The 24,720-nt window shown below is 43.1% G+C and overlaps 1 protein-coding gene across 1 annotated transcript in view; it reads right to left on the reverse strand.

The window, feature by feature from the left end:
* Nucleotides 1-24,720, reverse strand: part of reln (reelin) — a 610,589-nt gene that overhangs the window by 13,491 nt on the left and 572,378 nt on the right. The window lies entirely within an intron of this gene.

A 24,720-nucleotide genomic window follows, 5' to 3' on the forward strand; every position in this document is an offset into this window, starting at 1 on the left:
CATACACTAGCTTGTGACATTAGATTATTTGGCCATCGTTTGGAATGAACAAAATGCCTATTTAGCTATGCCGAAGGTGGAGGAGGCACTCGTGAGTTACCTCTCTCCATCGACAGCATACAAGCCATATAAGGCCACCTCAGCATTGGTGGGCAAGGCCTAAGTGGCAGCAGGTGTCGCTTGTGGGTCACTGCATACAATGGTAGTGTTACAGGCCTACTAAGCAGACCTGCTGAGTGAGCTCGACATATGGTGATATTCAGCCAGTTCCTTCCCTGTCATGTCGAGTTCACAGCACTAGTGCGAGGGAGGCACAGAAGGCAATTTTGGCAGCCCACCTCTCCCCACAGAGAGCCAGGCGGACCGGGCAGCCACAGTTGCAGCCTGCTAATAGGCCTGATTTGAGAATGATCATAAAAGGCAAGCAGACAAAAAAGGAGCGGTTCAGAGGGGCTGCGGAGGGATGTATCAGGGGACGTGAGGTTGTTAGGGCAGTTTGCCCCCAGTACTAATGTAAGGCCTCCCCTAGCCACTGCTGTCCCAAGTTTACAGTCTTTTCTTGTCAGGTAGCTGTCACAGGGCAACAAAAATCTGATGCTTTCCCTCCTTCTGTCTACCAAAGTAAAGGGATACTGGGTCCAGTTCAAAGCTCAACCCCACATGAAGTGCTTGGGGGTCAGGTTAAACCTCAAGAAAAGTATGTTTTCTCCAGTGCAGAGGACAACTTTTCTAGGGCTTATATGGGATTTTACTATGATAAGGGTGTTTCTATCCCAAACATGCATAGAGTCAATCCTATCAACAGTGAGCAAGATAAAGCTGGATCTGGGCATCCCCTTCAGTCTCTATGAGAGACTGTTGGGGCTTATGACAGCAGGAACCAATGTAATACTGTTGGGCCTATTGCACATGAGACCGTTTCAGTGGTGGCTGAAAAGTCAGGGGTTTCATCCGAGGACGAAACCTCTGAGAGTAATCAGTGTCAGACGGTGATGCCTAGGTGCTCTGAGAATTTGGAGGTGTCCCTGGTGTCCAGCCTCGGGTCACACTCTCGGGGCATCTCCTTATTGCCTCCTTATTGCACACGGCCCACTGTGGTTTGCCCTCCCTCCTCCCATATCATTGTAGCTGGATGCCATGGTGCACATGTGGCTGAGCGCACATCTATACGTGACCCCCTGAATGCTTTCCCCTGAACACTCTGCTCCCACAAGTTCTAGCGAGAGTTCACCAGGACCACCTAAGTCTGCTGCTAGTAGCACCTTATTGACCAGCTCGAATATGGTAGACAGCACTCCTTGGGAGATTCTTGTCTATAGGGATCTACTGTCTCAAGCCTGAGGGCTGATTTCTCACCCTCAGCTGGAACAATGGAAACTCTGGGTCTGGCCCCTTAGGGGCACCAGCTCATAGATTTTGGTCTCTCAACTGAAGTTGTAGAGACCATGTTGGATGCTAGAGCACCATCCATGAGAAAATTGTATGCGCTCAAGTGGTGACTTTTTGTGTCATGATGTGAGGAACATCAGCTAGACCCAGTAAACTGCACAATAGCTACAGTCCTGGAGTTCTTACAAGGATGTTTCTCAGCAGGGTTGGCTCCTTCTACAATCAGGGTCTACGTTACCACCATTTTGGCCAGCCACATCCCTATTGATGGAGCCTCTATTGGGGAACATACTCTAACATCGAGGTTTATGCATGGTGTCAGGTGGCTGAGGCCCATCCGCAGACCATGCAAACCTCCTGGGACCTTTCTGTGGTCCTGGAAGTTCTGTCAGGTGCCTCATTTGAGCCCTTCGAATCAGCCTCAGAGAAGCTTCTAACTCTAAAAGGTAGCTGTTCTGCTGGCCCTGACATCTCTCAAGTGAGTAGGAGATCTACAAGTTCTCTCTGTTGTGCTTCCTGCCTTGACTTTGCCCCTGGATTAACCAAGGCCTTCCTGTATCCTAGGCCAGATTATATTCCTAAAGTGCCTACATCTGCTGCCCGGCCAGTAGTGTTGCAGGCTTTCTGCCCTCCTCTGTTCCTCACACTGGAACAAGAGAGATCGCACATACTTTGTCCAGTAAGGCTCTCTATACTTACATCCACCACTCTGGCCAGTGGTGTAAGTCAGAGTAGCTGCTGGTCTGTTTTGGTGGTGACAGTAGAGGTGATGCTGTGTTGAAGCAGCACATCTCTAATTGGTTAGTGGAATCAAAATCTCTATCACTTTTGAGGCGCACAGTCTCGCTACGCCTCTGGGCATAAGGGCTCATTCCACTTAGGGTCGCCTCCTCAAAGGCTTTGTCCAAAGAGGTAGTCTTACAGGATGTGTGTGGTGCAGCAAGGTGGTGTGTGCTGCACACATTCATTTGATATTACAGTCTGGATATACATTCCACCCTGGGCTCAAGTTTCTTACAGTGACCCTCGGGCTCGGATCTTTTGAACAGGCAAAGTTCTCAGTGTGACGGAGTGGGTATTCTCGTTCCCACAGTGTGACGCTCATGCGATGTGGAGTTCCCTTTGAAAGGGAACATCTGGAGTAACCCTCTTCCCTGAGAAGGGAATGAGATGTTGCATACCTTTTGTCATACTGGGGCATGCCTGTGAATTGGGTCTTCGCTTCAGATAACAGAGGCTGATGGCACGGTTCACAGGTTCTGTTTTAATATCATGCAACACAGTTAATTGCAACATAACCTGATCATGGCAGGCCTATAAATAGGCATGATGTTACACAAGCTTCAGATTCCAGTCACATGCGAGATTTCTTCCCACAGCATGAAGCTCATGCAACATCTCGTTCCCTTCTCAGGGAACAGGGTTACATGCATAACCCAGACATTGTTAACCCTAAACTATACTGAATCATCAAAATAATCCTATTTGGGAAATTATTAAAATATCTGGCACCAGAGCAAATACATTGTATCCTTTGGCATATACCAGTGTTTATTTTTTCTGTGAATTCTAGAAAAATATTATTGCCCTTCATTGTCATTATATATGTACAACTCTCTTTGCACCTGTACAAGGAAATTACACTTGCAGCTTCCTTACTAGATGAAAATAAAATTTAAAAGTATATGTGTATCATATATATATATATATATATATATATATATATATATATATATATGTGTGTGTGTGTGTGTGTGTGTGTGTGTGTGTGTGTGTATATATATATATGTGTATATATATATATATATATATATATATATATATATATATATATATATATATATATATATATATATATATATATATATATATATATTTAAATATGTGCAATCCAATCTAATCCAATATGGAAATGGTAATGACAATAGTAATGGCAGTATATAAATTTGTACAATAAGATAAAATAAGATAATTGTCATGTCCCGTGACGTAGGGGAGTAGAATAAGGAAGCAGGTGCAGGTAAAGATGTTTATTTAAGGAGGCAGGCAGATAAATCCAAATCGTGAAACAGAGACATAGTCGAAAACAGGCAATGGGTTAGGCGATCGGCAAACAGGCATACACTGGGCTAGGCAGGAATCCAATACGAGGCCGCAATACACAAGGTCAAAACACAAAACAAGAAACATGAAGCTGTGACAGGGAACTGGGAGCGGAAACACCAGTGTGGTCTAAATGAACTAATCAATCGTTAAACTAAATTAATCTATCGTGGTACATAACATTAACTAACAACCATCTAACTCTAATACTCTGCAAGGTGTAATGGGAAGTGAGACATATTTATCACGAACATAAGTAGCATTAATGCTGACAGCTGAAAACAATGAAGGCACCCTTGAACAACAACCAATGGCAAAACAGGGAGGAGACAGAACAGAAACAAAACGCATGTGTCCACAGTAAACAATATCACAGTTATCAACATACAAAGAGCATGTGCTTGTGCATGTGCGCGCCCTCCAGCACCTAAAGCACGTGGCAGGCTGCAGCTCTGTCAAAAGGGGAGATCGTGATATAATCCCCCCACCCCCCCAAGGGCGCTCCTCCCGGAGCACCCGAAAACACACCTCTCCATTGGCGGTCCTGGCCCCCTGGGCAAAATGTCCCCAGCTGAACCAGGAGATTGAGCATTGTCCTCAGCGGAGCAAGAAAGCAAAGACATGTCCTTAGCGGAACAGGAAAGCAGAGCGACGTCCTCAGTGGAACAGAAAAGCAGAATGGCATCCTCAGTGGAACAGAAAAGCAGAGTGCCGTCCTCAGCGGAACAGGAAAGCAGAGTACCATCCTCAGCAGAACAGGAAAGCAGACCGGTGTCCTCAGCGGACTCTGCAGGCTAAACTTGGTTGGCTGTGTGAACACACTCAGGTGTGAGCAGAATGTGGTTTGTGGTGTTAGCAGACTTGGGCGTGAGTAGAGCTTGGTTGTCTGTGTCAACAGACTCGGTCGTGAGCAGAACTTGGTTATTTGTGTCAACAGACTCGGTCATGAGGGGAACTTGGTTGTCCGTGTCAGCAAACTCGGATGTGAGCGGAACTTGGTTGTCTGTGTTGTCAGTGTCAAGCGTGAGCAGAACCTGGTTGTCTGTATCAGCAGACTCTGGTGTGATCAGAGCTTGGTTGTTCGTGACCTCAGCTTCAGGCATGAGCAGAACCTGGTTGTTACTGACTTTGGCAATGATGTGGGACAGGAACTTGGCGTGAGCAGGGCCTGGGTTGGCCGTCTCTTCGACCTGGGTCAGGAACTTGGCGTGAGCAGAGCTTGGATTGGCCGTCTGTTCGACCTGGGACAGGAACTTGGCATGAGCAGAGCTTGGGTTGGCCATTGTTTGATCTGGGACATGAACATGACTTGGAAGGTCACCTTGTTGACCTCTAGCAAGAACTTGATCTTATACTGAAGTTCTGAAGCTGAAACTCCTTCATGGGTCTCTGGGTGAAACTCTGGGGCTGAGGTCACCACATTGACCTCTGGTTGGAGCTCAGCCTGTGAGACCATCTTGTGGGTCTCAAACTGGAGCTCTGAGGTCACCACATTGACCTCTGGCTGGAGCTCAGGTGCTGAGACCTCCTCATGGGTCTCAAGCTGTAGCTCTGATGTCGCCATTTTGACCTCTGGTTGGAGCTCAGCCTGTGAGACCGCCTCGTGGGTCTCGAGCTGGAGCTCTGAGGTTGCCACAGGGACCTCTGGTTGGAGCTCAGCCTGTGAGCCGCCTCGATGGCCTCAAGCTGGAGCTCTGAGGTCATCACGTTGACCTCTGGCTGGAGCTTGGGTGCTGAGACCTCCTCATGGGTCTCAAGCTGGAGCTCGGAGGTCGCCATGTTGACATCTGGTTGGAGCTCAGCATGTGAGACTGCCTCGCCTCGTGGATCTCGATCTGGAGCTCTGAGGTCACCACGTTGACCTCTGGCTGGAGTTCAGGTGCTGAGACTTCCTCGTGGGTCTCAAGCTGGAGCTCTGAGGTCGCCATGTTGACCTCTCGCTGGGCTTGGTGTCCATTAGGCTTGAGAAATATGTCCGGCAGTCAACCAGAAAATAGTTAGGGTAGGCAAAAAACCCATCAAACCGATCGGGGAAATCCACGAAAGTCTCTTGCAGAAACTGGATCGAATCCAAGGGGCGTCCATGATGCATCCATGTAGGGTGGAGTATTCTGTCATGTCCCACAACGTAAGGGATTCGAATACAGAAGCAGGTGCAGGTAAAGATGTTTATTTAAGAAGACAGGCAGATAAATCCAAATCATGAACGAGAGGTGTAGTCAAAAACAGGCAATGGGTCAGGTGTTCTGCAAACAGGCATATACTGGGCTAAGCAGGAATCCAAAATGAGGTCACAATACACGAGGTTAAAACACAAAACAAGAAACATGAAGTTGTGACAGAGAACTGGGAGCGGAAACACCAGTGTGGTCTAAATGTACTAATCTATTGTTAAAATAAATTAATCTATCGTGGTACATAACATTAACTAACAACTATGTTTCTATAATACTCCGTGAGGTATAATTGGAAGCGAGAGGTATTTATCATGAACATAATCAGCGTGAAGCCCTGACAGCTGAAAACAATGAAGACACACCCTCGAACAATAATCAACGACAAAACAGGAGGGATGAGACAGAACAGAAACAAAACAAATGCACATATCCACAGTAAACAATGTCACAGTTATCAACATACGAAGAGCATGCACTCATGCACGCGTGTGCCCTCCAGCACTCAAAGCGTACAGCAGGCTGCAGCTCTGTCTAAAGGGGAGAGCGTGACAATAATACTTTATTAATCCCCAGATGGAGAAATTAGCGTGTCACAGCAGCAGCCAAAAAAATAAAGAAGAGATAAAAGAGATAGTAAGAAGAACAATACAGGGATATATTAAGAGTATATACAGGATGTATAAATATGTATAGACATAAGCGCAAACTCTCTCTCTCTCTCTCTCTCTATATATATATAGGGCGCACAGTGGCTTAGTGGTTAGCACGTTCGCCTCACACCTCCAGGGTCCGGGGTTCCTGCTGGGGCCATGTGTGTGCGGAGTTTGCATGTTCTCCCCGTGCTGCGGTTTCCACCGGGTACTCCGGTTTCCTCCCCCAGAAAATGGGTTGTTCAAAAGAAAAAAAAAAAGAAAAAAAAAGATTCTGAAATCAGATTAGATCATGTAATCCAATCTTGATTGTGATTGGGATCAAACCTTAAGTATGAGTTGTTCAAAACAATACATACTGTTTTAGTAGGACTGGGATGCCTGTTATCTAAAAAATCATGATTATCCTGATCCCAATAGAAGGGTGGATTCAGGGAGGATTTCAAGAACAAAATGTAATAAAACTTTAAAACTGGTCAAATAATACAATGGTTGTACTCATTGAGTTACAAATGCCAAATTACCCCCTGTCCTCTGTGCATCAACAAGCAGCTCAGGGCCAAGGAGCATCAGGGCCAAATGTGTGACCTCCTTTTTGTACCCCAGTCTGAGATTGACACCCACATGCCACCTGGCGCACTGGAACACATTTGAGAAACTGTGGGATCAGTTCCAATGTCCTGGCATGGAAGTCGAGGTCAAAAACCTCTGCCAGCATTGTCCCCAGTGCCAGTCCCCAGTATTATTCTAAGAGTCTTGCTCATATCTGCTGATGAGATGGTGAAATGTGTGCCATTGTTTCCATAATCCTATTCTATGGTTCAGTGTTGAGAGACACAAATCAGGCATACAATTAATTCACTTATCTGGCAGTGAGGCATGTTTGTGTATTTCCCTCTGCATTTGTTCTGTGTTGTAGGCCTTGCCACACGTACTGGGTGTCAGTGATCGCATAGTAATACTCCATCTTCAGCCTGTACTTTTCCTTTGGCCTACATAGGTTATACCTGCCCTTTTTCTAGTCATCTGTGTTGCCTGAGGTGATGAATGTCCCTTTACAGTGGATGGCAAAAGCCAAGGACACAAATCCCCATATTTATACCTGCAAATGTGATGAGCTGCTGCCACCGCCACCTCTCTGATCCACACTATAGTACTGAGCCCCACCTGCCAAGAGCACTTCATCCTTACCAAACATGCCACCCCCACTCCCTCTTTACCATTGTCTGTAAATAAACACTTTGAAAAAAAAAACTTGTTTATGTGCAGTATAGGAACTACTGTTCCTTCTGTCAACTCCCGCTGCTAGATGCTTTTTTGCACACACACTCACACACACACACACACACACACACATACACACACACACACACACACACACACATACATATACTGTATACACACACCTATTGTAAGTGATAAATTGCTTACTCCTTAATTACACAAGACACAAAAAGAAAACAATTTCTTTTTATTTCAGATGTAAGACATGATACTCGTGTGTGCAAAATTCCCAATGGTAATTTCCCCTTTTTATATACAACCCCAATTCTGAAAAAGTTGGGACAGTATGGAAAATGCAAAAAAACAAAACAAAAAACAAACAAACAAAAAAACAAACATTTAACTTATTTTTGAAAATATACACTCATATCAAATCTGATGATTGCAACACACTCCAAAAATGTTTGTAGATGGTTTGCCACTGTGTAACATCACCTTTTCTTTTAATAACATTTATTAAGTGTTGGGCACTGAAGACACCAGTTGGTTAAGTTTAGCAAGCGGAATTTTCCCCATTCATCCATTATTCATTTCTTCAGCTGTGCAACTGTACAGGGCCTTTGTTGCCTTATTTTGCATAGCATAATGTGCCACACATTCCCAATCTGAGACAGGTCAGGACTGCAGGCAGGCCATGCTTGCACCCGCACTCTCTGCTTACACAGAATGTGGTTTGGCGTTGTTCTGCTGGAAAATGCAGGGATGTCCCTGGAAAAGACGAGATCTGTTTCTCCAAAATGTGTACATATCTTTCGGCATTAGAAGGGCATATAGACACAATGTAACTAGCCGGAAGATATGCATATTCCTGGGCCTAGTCATTTACTGTTGCCTATTAAAGCCTAATAAAGCCATCAAGAGTTTGAGATTTATGGAGAAAGGATAAGCTACATAAAATTTCCAACCCCTGTCTTGGCATTCTACAGATTTGAGCCAATATTCTTGAACCTGCACATGAGCAACATCAAAGATGATGAGCAGAATGACCTAAAAGGCCTAAAAGCTAAACTGGCTATTTATATAGTCTCTTTAATGTGAAGCCCATCAGGAAGCAGTTCTTAGTGACATGCAGAGCAAACTACCAGCCTTATCAGACCCTAGCCATTGATAAAAGAATGGTAGTCACAAGGTCTAGAACTGTGGATTTTGGGTGTGATGAAGTCATAAGTTCAGTGTGTCTGAGCCAGTGTAGGCTGCAGCTGTCAGTGAAGTGTCATAGGTGGCAGAGAAGAGGTCATGCACACCTCAACCTCAGGCAATAGAGACAAAGCCTCAGCTGGGGGAAAACACTGTGTACTCTGCCTTCAAAGGAAGAAGTACAGTAATACTATTTACAAATGCAGGTCTTATGATGTGTTCCTGTATATGATAGTGGACCGTCTTTGTTTCACTAAGTGGTGATGATTTCAAAGACAGCCAACCTCAGTGATGCACACTAGACTCTTGACTGTTGAATTTTTTTAATTCAGGTTTTTGCACTTTTATTCATTTTATGTATTTACTAGTTTATATTTTGCTTATCTCTCTGTTATGATTCCTCGGAGGAAGCAAGCGCGGACGAGCAATCTGGAGTACGTGGGGCAGACGAAAGACGGACCACGGAACGAAATCAAGGTCAGATAAATGGGCAAACGGGTAATATTGGGCATAGGCCAAATCATAGTCAAACAGCAAGCGAATATCGAAACGAGGTTAACGGATACGAAATCTACGGCTTGGTACACGAACAGAGATGAGGCTGCTGAGCGTTTACTTCGCAAGAAGCTGAAGTTAAAGAGGCCCTTTTATAACTTTTGGTGCAGCGCAGGTGTTTGTAATCAAAACTCCGGTGAACTCGAGCGTGGGCATGGCTGGGAAGTGTAGTCCTCGTCCACCATGTCCGTGGGCGGAACTACATGCTGAGAACTGCAGCCACGAGTTCGCCATGGTGTAACAGTTTGTGCCATTTGGACCTGCTCTTTTGTGAAATTTTTCAGCAATGCTTGCTGTTTCTAGTAGTTATCTGCTCTTGAGGATTTGTACCATTTTTAGAGGCTTTCTGCCATTTCTAGATGTATTATGCCATTGGGAGAGGTTTTTTGACATTTTTTTGGCAGCATTGAAGCCAGAAGGCTGTATACATTTACATTTAAATTTATTCATTTAGCAGAGACTTTTATCCAAAGTGACTTACAAATGAGAAAATACAAGCAAAACTGACTAGCAACTCTAGGATATGTAGCACACATTTTATCTCTGGTAAATAATGACATTTTTGCCACTGAATTATTTGTATTTCTTTATGTGCACTATTTAAGTATGATGCAGCATAATTTGAGCCAGCAATATGGCTCCATGTTTGTTTTCATATGTAGCTAGTTAGCCTTTCGATACGTTTGTAATCAAAGTGCCAGGTTTGTATTTCCGTTTCATTTCTAAATGTTCTGTGCGTTATACTTAGGAAAGTAGTAGTTCACATTAGTTAATCTATCTATCTAATCAGATGATGGATGCCATGAGTAACACTTAACAATAATTTTGTATTGTGTATCATTAGCTAACTGCATTAGTTTACAAAAGATAATGGTAAGCAACAGTTTTAAATGTTAATTCAACATACACTAATGCATTTAAAACAATAACAGTAGTATTTGTCAGAATTGTGCATTAACCAGATACAGTGTCCATTAATAACTTCGCAGGTCATCTTAACGCCGAACCATTCAGAATAAGTTTTTTGACACTGTTTGACTTGCTCCAGCTTCACCAAATACAAGACAAATGTCATCCACATTGTACAAACAAATGTTTCTAACTTTTCCACTAAGGAATTAATTGTAAGCATCCAGACTGTGATACACTTTTATCACATCTCTCATGTAGACACACTCTGTATCAGCCAGATAACTGTAAATGTCTGGATAAGCTACTTCAGGTAAACTTTATTCTCAGTGAAAAGTTTTCGACTCAAAGTCTTATTTAAAGACTCTGGTAATGTCACTTCATCATTTATTTTCAGTTTTTGTAAATACCTTAACTGTTCAGTTTTAGCTAGACCTAAAAAGTATGTGCATATTTTGATGCGTCTGGGTTTTAAAAATGGTGCCACAGGAAATGCTTCAGGACCAGATATGCACATTAGCATTGTAACTTGTTTGTTATTGTTTACATCCTTGAAATGGTCTATAAATTATGTAATCTAAGTACACAGTGGCATATGCACTGTGTGGGTGGAAGATTCTGCCCATGAACCATTGAAAAGTATCTGGGGCTAGAAAGAACCTAAACAGAAGGGTGACAAACTGGTGTCACCCAAATGGAGTAGAAAAGGACATTTTTCACTATATATTGGAGTTGAATCTGCTGATACCCCTTTGTCAAAAAATTATTGAACATGCTAACAGAAATTTCTTTAATACTTAGTGGAGAAGCCTTTGCTTGTAATGACAGCTTCTAGATGCTTCCTGTATGAAGAAATTAATCGGCCACAGTATTCAGGTGTGATTTTGGCCCATTCTTCTAAACATATTGTCTTTAAATCTTGTTCACGTGTTTGACTGGGCCATTCTAACACCTTGATTTTTTTCTCTGAAACCAATTGAGAGTTTCCTTAGCTGTATGCTTTGGATTGTTGTCCTGCTGGAATGTCCAACCACATCTCATCTACATCATCCTGGTGGATGGCAGCAGATTCTTCTCAAGAATCTTCAGGTAAAGAGCTCTATTCATCATTCCTTCAATTACATGAAGTCTGCCAGTACCAATGCAATGAAAAACAGCCCCACACCATGATGCTTGCACCTCGAATCTTCACTGTTGGTATAGTTTTTTAGGGTCATGTGCAGTTCCATTTCTTCTCCAAAAATTCAATTTTGTCCTTGTCTGACCAGAGTACACTCTCCCTGTATTTCATAGCCTTGTCCAAATGAGTTGTAGCAAACTTTAAATGAGCTCTGACATGCCTTTTCTTTAGTAATGGAGTCTTGCGGGGTGAGCATGAACATTGGCGTGCATTGCCTATTGTTTTCTCTGTGATGAGGGCACCTGCTGCCTCCAAGTGTTTCTGGAGCTCTTTCTGAGTGGTCCTTGGTTCTTGGGCTACTCTTCTGACTCCCTGGTCAGACATCTTGCGAGGAACTCCTGTGCATGGCCGGGTTGATGATGGAATGATGTTGCTTCCACTTGCAGATAATGGCCCCAATGGTACTTACTGGAGGATTCAGAAGTTTTGAAATACATCTTTATATGATTCCATCAATATGTTTTGCATGAATAAGGTTGTGAAGGTCTTGGGAGAGCTCTTTGCTTTTACCCATCATGAGATGTTTCTTGTGTGACACCTTGGTAACAAAAAGCCTTTTTATAGACCATCAGTTTATTAACCTAGCTGATATTAATTTGCACAGTTAGGAGGAATAATTACTTTCTAACTACTTACAGATTTCAGTTGGATCCTTGCATTACCTTGCCTTGGACAACTGCTTTTTCTAAGTGTGTTCAATACTTTTTTCGTGTGTCATTCCACTTTATTTCACATAACTTTATTTATGGACTTTAATGTTGTGAATTCTTTAGACTTCCGGATTTCTTGAGTTAATACCAATGTCTGGTGAAAATTTTATGTGAATCGCCTCACTGGAAATATATTTCCTGAAAAAATGTTCATGTGTTCAACACTTATTTCCCCCACTGTATTGTACCTGATGCAAATTCTCCTGTCTGATTTGACTTAAGGCATGGAGTTTTGCTCTCAGGTCAAGAAATTATTGAGATTAATTTTTACTGTTAGAAGGTCCCTCCTCACAATTTTCCTGAATGACATCTAGGACACTGCAAGGCTTCCACCTGTACAATAATCAGACTGGGGAAAAACTATTTGGAGGCTTGTGTGAACTCTCCTACTGCAAATAACAGGGGCTCGAGCCACTTATCCCAATTACGCACATTGCTGAACTTATGAATCATGTTTTTAAGCATTTGCTTGAGCCATTCATCAAGCCCATCCAACTGTAGATTGTAAATAGCTGGTGTGAATCGATTAAATACCCAACAATTCACACAGCTCGCACAGGGTCCGTGACATGAAAGATGTGCCCCCGTCAGTTATAATCTCTTTCGGCATCCCAACTCTGGAGATGACATGGAAGAGTGCCTACACAATGCTGCATGCTGAGATTTTACATAAGGGCACTGCTTCCTGGTGTTACATAGTCCATTAGTATTTGCACAAAGCGAGGCCCTCATGCAGTCCGATCTAATGGCCAGACGAGGTCCATATCAATTCTTTTGAAGGGGACCACACTTAAAGGAAGGGGGTGCAATGGTGCTTTTGGGGTGGCCGATGGATTCACCAGCTGACATTTGCAACATGTTGCACACCATCAGCATCGCCACGAATGCCCAGCTAATAGAAGTGGGCCATGAGTTGGTTCAATGTTTTGTCCTGTCCTAAGTGCCCCACCATTGGATTATGGACATTTCCAGATGGGTCTTCGGGACCAACAATTGGGTCATGAATAATTGAAAAATAGTGGTTGGATTAGCTGACCATCATTAGGCTGACATTAGGCTGGACTGGCTGACCATCCATTGCTCACACTTGGTCAAAGATGTGCTTTAGGGTCATGTCATGCAACTGCTCCAAGAGGAAATCCCTGAGGGGAATCCCCACCAAAAGTGGAGGAGCTGAGCCATCCCCACTCTCTTCGTTCCCCTGATGTGGAGCTGACGGCCACGGCACCGCACCCCCAGCCAATGCTGTACATATTCTACACCATCTGTCATTATAACGATAACAATATATACAGAATAACAATATATAAAAATGTGTGAATGTAAACATAACATACCATGACATTGTATTCAGCAGATAAGTACAATATTTTTATATACAGTGCTGGGAAAAGTATTTGCCCCATCCTGATTTCTTCTGTTTTTGTGTATAGCCCATACTAAATTGTTTCAGAAATTAAAACAAAGGCAACCTGTAAAAACACAGTTTTTAAATGATATTTATAGATATTTAGTGTTATTTCTTGGGGCAACAAGGTTATCTGATTCCATCTGGGCCTGTGTGAAAATGTAGTTACTAATTCCCGAAATCTATTAAACTGCATTGATAATGGGATTCAGCTGAACTAGACACAACCAGGTCTGATTACTGCAAACCCTGTTCAATTAATTCAACAGTTAAATAGAACTTATTCAACAACATGAATTTGGTTAAAAGGTCTTACCTAGTAACACACTATGCCAAAATTGAAAGTAATTCCAGAAATGATGACGAAGAAAATTATTGAAATACATCAGTCTGGGAAGGGTTACAAAGCTATTGCAAAGGCTCTAGAACTCCTAAGAACCACAGTGAGAGCCATTATCTACAAATAGAAAAACTAGCCACAGTAGTGTACCTTAACAGAAGTGGCCGACCTTCCAAAATTGCTCTAAGAGCACAGCAACTACTCATCCAGGAAGTCACAAAAGACCCAAAGACAACATCAAAGGACCTACGGGTCTCTCTTGCATCAATAAACACCAATGTTCATGACTCCACTATCAGAAAGACAGTGGGCAAAAAAAAGAGTGGCAAGGTGCAAACCACTGCTAACCCAGAAGAACATTACGGCTCCTCTGCATTTTGCCAAATCATGCCTCGGTGATCCTCAAATCTTTTGGGAGAATAGTCTGTGGACTGATGAGTGAAAAGTGGAACTGTTTGGAAGACAGGGGTCCTGTTACATCTGGCGTAAACCAAACCGAATTCCACAAAAAGATGTTCATACGTACAGTCAAGCATGGTGGTATCAAAGAACATGGTCAGGCGTCTGAATGCTTAGCGTCAACATTCCACTACATGCTACATAGGGTGGCTCCACTTGACATAAAAATAATTAGAGAGAAAAAGCTAGCACCCTGCTATAATGATCAAACACATACCTTAAAACAGACCACTCAACAATTAGAACATAAATGGCCTCAAATTGGTAGTATTTCATACAGCATGGAAGGAGAGCCTTCTGAACTATTGAAAATCTCTTCACCTTAACAGAAGAAAACAAAAAAAACCTAGATTTCTATTTAACACAGTAGCAAAATTAACTAGGAATAAGTCCAACACAGAAACAGGCATGCAATTGTTATATAGTAGTGATGATTTTATGATTTTTCTCATTGGCAAAGTTGAAGATATTAGATATAAAACCAGACAGTTTTATAACGAACCCTGTAGATGATAATATAGCAATATCTGATCAACAATTAAAATGTTTTCCTCACCTTAGTGAGACCGAACTAATTTCATTAATCTCTTCAGCAAAATGATCAACTTGTATACTAGATCAATTACCTACATGTTTCTTCGAACAGATTATTCGGGGAGTAATCGAACCCCTTCTAAAAATATATTTTTCTCCTTAGCACTGGATATGTACCTAAATCATTTAATCTAGCAGTTATCAAACCTCTGATTAAAAAAACTGGCCTTGACCCCAGTCAACTGTATAGCTATTGGCCAATATCAAATCTCCAATTATCTCAAATATATTAGAAAATGTTGTAGCACAGCAGTTATCCTTGTACCTACATAGGAATAGCACTCATGAAATGTACCAGACAGGATTTAGGCCTCATCATAGCACAGAGGCAACACTGGGTAAAGTAGTAAATGACCTACTACTGGCCTCTGATCAGGGTTGTGTCTCCTTGCTTGTGTTACTTGACCTTAGTGCAGCTTTTGATACTATTGATCATACTATACTCCTTGATAGACTGGAAAATGTTGTTGGCATTAAGGGAACAGCCCTCTCCTGGCTCAGGTCTTATTTGACTGATCGCTATCAGTCTGTAGATATAAATGGCGACTTCTCCACGCATAAAGGTAAAGTTTAGTGTTCCACAAGGTTCTGTTTTGGGCTCACTGCCTTTTTCTTTATATATGCTACCTCTGGGTCAAATTATTCGTAAACATGGAATTAGCTTCTACTGTTATGCTGATGATACACAGCTGTATGTTTCAACAATGCCAGACAACAGACAGCAGCTTAATGAAGTTGAGGAATGTGTAAAGGACATTAGACATTGGATACTTACTGAGGTGTGATTATTGACCCCAGTCTTTCATTTGAATATTACTAGGATAGCCTTCTGTCATCTCAGAAATATTCCTAATATAAAAAACATAATGTCGCTACATGATGCAGAAAAATTTAGTTTTTTAGTTTTTTCTGCATCATGTTTTTGCTTTTGTCACTTCTAGGCTGGATTATTGTAATGCCTTACTGTTTGGATGTTGCAGTAGGTGCATAAACACACTCCAGTTAGTCCAGAATGTAGCTGCAAGAGTCCTTGCTAAAAGCAGAAAGTATGACCAGATCACTTCTATCTTATCCACATTGCATTGGCTCCCAGTAAAATTTCACACTGATTATAAAATACTACTATTGAACTATAAAGCACTGAATGGTCTCGTGCAACAGTACCTGAGCAAACCTTTGGTCTTTTATGATCTGCCATGCCTACTTAGATCAAAAGGTGTAGGGTATTTGTTGGTACCTCGAATAGTGAAGGCTACAGCAGGGGGAAAAGCGTCCTCTCACAAAGCCCCACATTTATAGAACTGCCTTCCAATTAGTGTTCGGGACTCAGACACAGTCTCAGTGTTTTAGTCCAGGCTGAAAACATATTTATTTACTCAAGCTTACCATGTATAGACTTTCTTTTATTCAAAGTACACAGTCTTGTCCATCATGGGATAGTAAGCATACCTAACAATCTCTCCCTCTCTTTACCTCCCTCCCTCCTTCTGTCGAACCACACATGATATTATGGAGATGCCAATGATCCTCACCCTTTCTGCTCTCTGGACCTGCCTGACCCATCCTGATGCCCTACCTCTGGATGGAGCTGTCATCAATTGGAGGCTACATTGTGCCACTGAGGATGACCCCAAGTAGTGTGGCCTGGAGATTGTTGAAGATGCTTGAAGTACCATGAAAATGGTTTTGGACCTCAATTTCACATGGACATTTTCACTGTGATTGCTGGGACTATGGTTGCTGCTTTGGCCTTAGGACTGCGATTACTAGATACAATTTTGTGCTCAAGTCTCGTTTAGTGAACAGTGGACTAGTTCAACAAAGCAGACTTCATATAAAAACCAAATTGAACTTTCCGTTACTTTCACACTATCTGTTGTTACTCAGATGAGGATGGGTTCCCTTCTGAGTCTGGTTCCTCTCAAGGTTTCTTCCTCATATCATCTTAGGGAGTTTTTACTTGCCACCATTGCCACAGGCTTGCTCATTAAGGATAGATTCACAACACTTAAAATCTGTATGCTGTGTTTATATATTTCTGTAAAGCTACTTTGAGACAATGTCCATTGTTAAAAGTGCTATACAAATTAAATTGAATTGAAATGAATTGGTAGCAGTGTGATGGTGTGGGGAACTTTTGCTGCTTCAGGGCCTTGGAAACTTGCAGTAGTTGAGGGAAACATGAATTATGCTCTCTAGCAAAAAATCCTAAAGGAGAATGTTTAGTCTTCAGTCTGTAAGTTGAAACTCATTATGCAGCAAGGCAATGATCCAAAGCTTAGGGGTAAATCCTAGTTCTAGAAGTAAGTGAAAGACTGATCTTGGTTCAGTTATCAGAAGTGCTTGGTTGCAATTATTGCTGCTAAAGGTGGCACAACCAGATTTTAAATTAAAGTGGGCAATCAGTTTTTCACATTGGTGATACATGTTGGATAACTTTTTTGCTTCAATAAATAAATAAAAACTGTTGTGTGTTCATTCAGGTTGGCTATGTTCTATTTCGCCTGAAGATCTAAAATTATTTAGCATGAGATATACACAAAAAAATCAGAATTGGGCAAATACTTTTTCACAGCACTGTATATAGTAGCAGCAAAAATTCAGTCAGTCAATGCAGAATTATTTCTTAATTATTATTTCTTATCATTTCTTAATGCCTCCCCTTGAACCAAGCATTGGTGGATTGAGATTTGGTTACAGCTGAAATCCACCAATGTGTGGTATGTACCGCCTTGGAGCTCTGGAGCACCTGCCTATCTGCTGCCTGGCAGTAAGCAGTTCCTGAATGCACTGCTCTTGATCCTGGTGCAGCTGGAGGCGGGCCTGATGCTCGGTCTGGTGGAGGCTGGCAAGGGACTTGACAATCTTGGCCAGCAGTGAGGACTCCATGATGGTGTCTCTTCCTCACTGTTCTGGGTTTCAGCACCAGTGTAACACTCTCCCAAGTTTGAGTAGATAATGAGGAAGCTGGAGGCAGGCTTGGAAGAACTCAAAAGGCACTTTATTCTTTTTATCTTTACGTTATTTTGGTTTGATTTTTGAGGTGTGTTTTATTAGGGAAGGAGCTAAACTCTGCAGGACAGTGGCCCTCCAGGACTGGAATTGCCCATCCCTGGTTTAGAAGCTAATTTCACAGTTTCAGTATTCTCTTCCAGGATATTGTCTTATACTGTAATATTGTTAATGAATTTGTTTTGGGGCTCTGATGCACTAGAATTGGAGAGGGTGGATTTTAAATGTAATGACAGTGTTTAAATATATGTTTTAAAGTCACTTGTGTAAAATTGTGATGGGATTTCAGGTGCCAGGTTTGTATTAAAAAAAAATATTTCTTCCAGGTGATATAAATATGACAGTCAACGCGGGGGGTGCTGCTGAGCTGCCAATGGACTAAGACGTGAAGTTGGAGGCTCATGCTGATTTCGATTAAAATTGTAATTAACTTGCGCTTTTTGGTCATACAATAGATTTTGACTTACTCCTCCATTTCTTTGTTTGCACATTTAACTTTGAAATATGTTAAAATGTCTGGAAAAACACGAAAGCTCGTAGTACTATTCAGACACAACCGAGGCCTAGTGTACGCGCCGCGACCGAATCGCCTTCTTCCCCTGAATCCACCTCACTGCACGTTGACCCCGACTTCACAGCCCTCAGGCTTGAGTTGCTGGCTTAGATGAGGAAAGGCATTGCCAATATTTTTAAAAAGGAACTCCAGGACACTCTCGGGGATGCTCTGTCTACTATCAAGCTTGACCTGCAAGCCGTGAAGACACAGCTGGTTAGTGATAAAGTTGCTACCGATGCTTCCATATCATCACTGAAATGTGCCGTTGGGGAAATGGAGTTCTGTCTGGTTATATTGATGACACAGTTCAGATGAAGACTACTACTGCTACCATAACCAAGTTAGAGAATAAATGTGAGGACTTGGAGTCTAGGTCACGACACAATAACAATAGAATAGTGGGATTTCCAGAGGGGCCTGACACATGTACAACTGCTGCTGTAGCGGCCTGGCGTATGATCAAGCGTATGATCTGGAGAAGGAGCCGGTTTTGGACCAGTCCCACCAGACCCTTCAGCCTAAGCCCAAGCCTGGTGAATGTCCACGAGCTATTGTGTGCAGATTCCATTATCACAGTGACTGTGTTGACATTTTACACCATGCACGAGAGCTCCAACGGATTAAAGTGAGGAATTTGACCATTTCAGCCTTCCCGGACCACACTGCCAAGATTGCCCGGGCTCGGGCCGCATTTAATGAGGTTAGGCATGAACTTTGTGGCATTGAGGGTGCACTCTAAGGAATACTTCACCCGGCACGGCTTTGCATTACTTATAACGATGTTCATAAGGACTTTGTTTCAGTGGAGGAAGTGGGGGACTATGTCAAATACTTGACATCTGGGTGAGCTGCATCACCTATGACAGCGGCGTCTTTTTCGCTCTCCTTTTTTTTTGCACTCGGGATTCCAGCTGTACAGTATTCTGATTTGCAATTAAAATATTATTATTGCATTACTTCTCCTAGATTTTGTGGACTCACTCCTCTTAAATCTACCACTTCAATAATGTGGTTCTCTGTTTTGATGCTCTGACTAGGTTAGTGTTTGTTTGTTTAAATTTATTAGTATTTTTTCCTCAGCCTTACGTGTTACACTGTTACATTATCGGTATTTCATCTAATAAAGTCTTTAAAAGATAACATATTATATTTGTTATTGCGTGCAGACTGTTTTTCAGACTTGAAGTCAGTAGGGGACTTTTCTCTTACTGGAACTTTTTTTTTTGGTAATATTTTTTGGTTAGTTCAGCTTACTCTCCGAGTTGTTTTCACTTTGTGGACAACTTTTGGTTACTATGGGAAACACTGCTGTCTCCAACCTCCTGTGCTTCTTCTAGACCACTGTCTCTGCTTAAAGCAGATGTAAAGGTGTTGGCAAAAGTAATTGTATCTCATTTAGAGAACGTGCTCTCTTATATTATATCTTAAGAGTAAAACAGTTTTATAAAGGGACATCAGTTGTTTTTCAATACCTGTACACTCTTTAATATAATTTATTCAAAGCATTTGACAGGGTTGAGTGGGAGTATTTGTTTGCAGTTTTGAGGAAATTCGGGTTCGGGTATAAATGTATTTCTTGGATTCGTCTCCTTTACTCATCCCCTAAAGCCAGGGTTCATACGGACGATATTTATTCTGATTATTTTGGTCTCGGATGAGGGTGTCGCCAAGGTTGTCCTTTATCCCCTCTGCTTTTTGCTGTCACTATCGAGCCTCTGTCTATTGTATTAAGATCTTCCCACTTGTTTAAAGGAATAGTCCGATACGGTGTCAAATACAAATTGTTGCTATATGCTGATGATTTGTTATTGTATGTAATTGATCCTATTGCCTCTATGCCTGCTGTCTTAGGTGTTCTGGAAACCTTCAGTTTTGTCTCAGGTTATAAATTATATTTGGAGAAAAGCAACTGTTTTCCTGTCAATACTGCAGTATTTTATCTCCATTCAATCTACCTTTTCGATTTAGTCAGTCAGGGTTTAAATACCTAGGTATCATCGTGACACATTCTTTATCTAATCTTGTGTCAACTAATTTCACTCCCCTTATATCAAAGGTTAAAATCAACATTCAAAGTTGGGGTAGCCTCCCCCTTTATTTAATTGGCAGTTGTCAAATATTGTCAAAATAAATATATTACCGAAGTTTCTTTTCTTATTTCAGCTAGTTTCCTCCATCATATTTGGTCTCTACATTTTCAGTATGGTATGACAAGGGCATTAAACAATTAAAAAATCTGTATGCCTATGGTGTCTTTGATAGCTTTGCCAAGCTGTCATCTACTTATGACCTCCCTGTGACACATCTGTTTAGTTATTTTCAAATTCGAAATTTTGTTTCTAGATGTTTTCCTAATTTCCCCTCTGCACCTCCTGAACAGGCTTGGGAAAGCTTGTTTTCAAACAATCCACATCAGAGAGGAAGGATTTCTAAGGTACATGTTTTTATTCTGGCGTTAGGTAGTCAGATGATTGTCAGATAGTTGATTGTAAACTTTCATTTTGATTTTCTTTTCTACACTATGTATATATGTATGTGTGTATATGCAAGTATAACAAAAAATGAGAATGGTATTGTTGCTATGTGAGAGGAAGTATATTTTCTTTCTCAATAAAAAAAAAAATATTTTGGAAAAAAAAATATGACAGTCAATGCATAAGGAAAGCACACCTACACTTTAAAAAGTAATTCAGAGGACCTATTACCACAGCTTATTTAAGTGCATGATTGCAAGACAAAATTTCTAATTTATTCATTTAATTAAACCTTTTAATTTGAAAACATTATTTTGATGAGTCGTGTTGACATTTATGTTGAAAATTACATCAACTTAATATTGTGTGTCACTGAAACTGAAATTTCTGATTTAAAGCAAAATTTATGTTGTAGTAACTTAATGAAATTGGCTTGCTAACTTAATTTTTACTCACTTTGAGGTCAGGATTTCAAGTCCCCATCCCCTCCTCCCTTAACATGCCTGGACAAGTTCAGACAAATAAGATTGTGTGTTAGAGGACCTTGCTGAGCAAAGATATACAAAGGACATTTCAAGGCGAGTATCATTTAATTTACAAATAAATTCTACTAAAGCATTGAATTTGGGCATATTCGCAATTGTTATATGACCAATAGTGGACTTGTGTACGGATGTTACGCTACACCTGCTAATACAGTTGCTACATAGATGTAGCATAACAGTAAAGTGATAATACAATCCTTTTTCACTGTATTCACTTTTTATTCGTTATTTAAAAGATAAACCTTTTTATAAATTATTACATTGTTTGTACACATATCTCAATTTCACTCATGAAATTTCCATCATTAGCAGGTTAGCTATCACTTTAAAAATAAATCCACAGAAGCATGACCATTAAAAGTTTAAATATTCTTGTGAGGAAGATCGCGCGCATGCTTTAAAATAAACACATAGCACATTGATTCATTTTGCAATTTCATTTACACATGAATTCTACTAAAGCAAGGAATTTGGGCCTATTCTCAATTGTTATATGACCAATAGTGGACTTGTGTACGGAGGTTTGGCTACACCTGCTAATAACGTTCATGAAATCTGTTACACGAAGCTAACGCTAGTCATATGTAGCAGTGTAATTTAAACAACTACCCTTTAGTTTAGAGAGTAGCAGTGGATAAGAATGAGAGAGTTTCATTTGAAAAATCTGCTCAGCTAGCAGTGGGCTCGGAGCTGAGGGGGGTACTGTGGCGACAGGCCGGTGGCCGGCGAACAGGAAACAAAGATCATTCCTCCCGCGACTGCTGCGGTGATGCTGATGAGACAGCTCAGTTTCAGTGCCACCAATGTTTTGGACGGCCACAGAACACATGGCGGCGGGGCGGGGCCGCCGACACACACACGACTCGTGAATGGTGCACCGTGCGAAAGAATTCCACCATCCAGCAAGAGAGGGGAGAGTATAAAAGGGCGATATTCCATTCGCAGGGGAGAGAGAAGTATCCGAGCATGTGTGCAAATCTCTGGCGTGTTTTACTTGATTTTGCCGACACGTGCATGTGTGCTAATCGCTGTTTTGTGTTTAAAACCAACGCGAGTGACGGCTCCGCCCCCTTGGCTGTAACCGCAGATGGCTGAGACCCTCACCACCAGATCCCACTTCAACCCACACACACACGCACACCCGCACTCCCCTCACCAGCAGTCTTAAATAAAGATCCCTCCATGCATAAAACTAAAACGGTGCTCCGCCCACCACTGGCTACATTCCCTACACTGGTGGAGGATGAGGGCATTAGAGCACAGACACACCCACTTAAATACATAAAAGAAAAACCACAAGTAAAAAAATTTATAAATTTTTAAAAAATCAATAATTTCAATGCATAGAGGGAGGGACACCAGTAACATGGACCCCACGCTACAGCATCTCATGGAGACTAGCCTCCAGCAGCAGGCCACAACACAGCAGCTCGCCCAAAGCCTGCGAGTTTCTACCCAGGAGCTGCTGGCCCTGAGAACGGCCCCGCCGTCCAGGGACCCTGGCTGAGAAGCCCAGCACCTTCTCCCCTGCCTGACCCCAGAAGATGACATTGAGACCTACCTCGAGACCTTCTAATGGGTCGCCCACCGAGAAGTCTGGGGCATGGAAGCCTGGCCGTGCATCCTTGGCCCGTTGCTCTTCGGAGAAGCCAGCACTGCATACTACGCCCTCTCTCCGGAAGACGCGGCGGACTACGGAGAGGTAAAGAAGGAGATCGTGTCATGGTATGGTCGAACTCCCTACCGAGCGGCAGCAGAGTTCCACCGGTGGAGCTACTGGCCGGGGGCCCAGCCCCGTGGTCAAATTAACACCCTTTTGTGCCTCACCAAATGGTGGCTCCACCCTGACCAGTGCACCGCCACCGAGGTGGCAGAAAAGGTGGCCATGGACCCGTTCCGCAGAGCTCTGCCACCCCCAGAGGGCCGAGCCGTGGGACTACGTGCATCCGGAACCCCAAGGAGCTGCTAACTGCCCTAGAACTCGCCCTGCCCCTCTTGGAGTTTCGCCGGGATGAGCAGCGACCCGATAGCTCACCAGGAAGGGGGCCGCCACATCAGCCCGACAGCCAGCGCGCCACCGAAAGAAGAGGTCATCCGAAATATCCCCATCTATGGGACACACTAGGAGGAGGCCAGGCCAATGAAACCAGATCGGGGAACGCCGAAGGAGGGTCAAGACTTCGGGCTGGCCGGAGGGGTCCCCCACACTCCCGACCTGCCGAAACCAGCCCAGCAAAGGGAGGAGGCCCCAGCCCGGCCGGCCTACATGGCCCGGGGCAAGAAGAATGCCCCGGCTGAAGGTAAGTCACACACACACCCTAACCCACTCTCCTCTGTATTTCAACAGGTAAGCCGGCAGGGGAACTTCGGCCCAGAGCAGAAATGACCGCCTGAAGCATTGCTGGGCCCAGTTGCGGCAGATTCACGGGGTCAACCAAAACCCAGAACACAGGCTACCCACTTTCTACTTTTTAATTAGGGGAGGCCTGCTATACCACTGAACCCAGTGCAGAGGGGAAAACGTGGACCTCCTGGTAGTCCCCAAGACGCAAACCCCAACACTGTTGCACCTGGCCCATACCCATCCGCTCGGGCGCCAGCTGGGGGCCCGAAACACCGGGGAAAAACTGAAGGACTGCTTCACCTGGCTGGGGATGGACGCGGAGGTCTGGGACTTTTGTCAACGGTGCCCTCAGTGTCAGCATACCGCCCCAGGAAGCCCCCGCCGGCACCCCTGATCCCTCTTCCCATCATCAGAGTCCCCTTCAAAAGGATCGGCATGGACCTTGTAGCACTGCTTCCCAAGTCCGCCCGGGGCCACAAGTACATACTCGTCATTGTGGACTGTGCCACCCGGTACCCCGAGGTGGTGCCACTACACAACGCCACCTCCCGCAACATCGCCAGAGAACTGGTACTCCTGTTCAGTCGTGTGGGGATCCCAAAGGACATTCTGACCGACCAAGGTATGCCTTTTGTGTCCAAGCTAATGTCTATCTGTGTCGGCTGTTACAGGTGAAACACTTCAAAACATCTGTTTACCACCCGCAAACTGATGGACTGGTTGAGAGATTCAACCAGATGCTAAAACAGATGTTATGCCGAGTGGTAGACGAGGAAGGAAGGAACTGGGACCTCCTCGTTCACTACTTGTTCTTCGCCATCCGGGAGTGCCCCCAGGCGTCCACAGGCTTCACCCCCTTCGAGCTGCTCTTCAGACGGTGACCTCAAGGACTGC

Source organism: Ictalurus punctatus, chromosome 4, assembly GCF_001660625.3.
Source record: "Ictalurus punctatus breed USDA103 chromosome 4, Coco_2.0, whole genome shotgun sequence".
In the NCBI taxonomy this organism is placed as follows: Eukaryota; Metazoa; Chordata; class Actinopteri; order Siluriformes; family Ictaluridae; genus Ictalurus; species Ictalurus punctatus.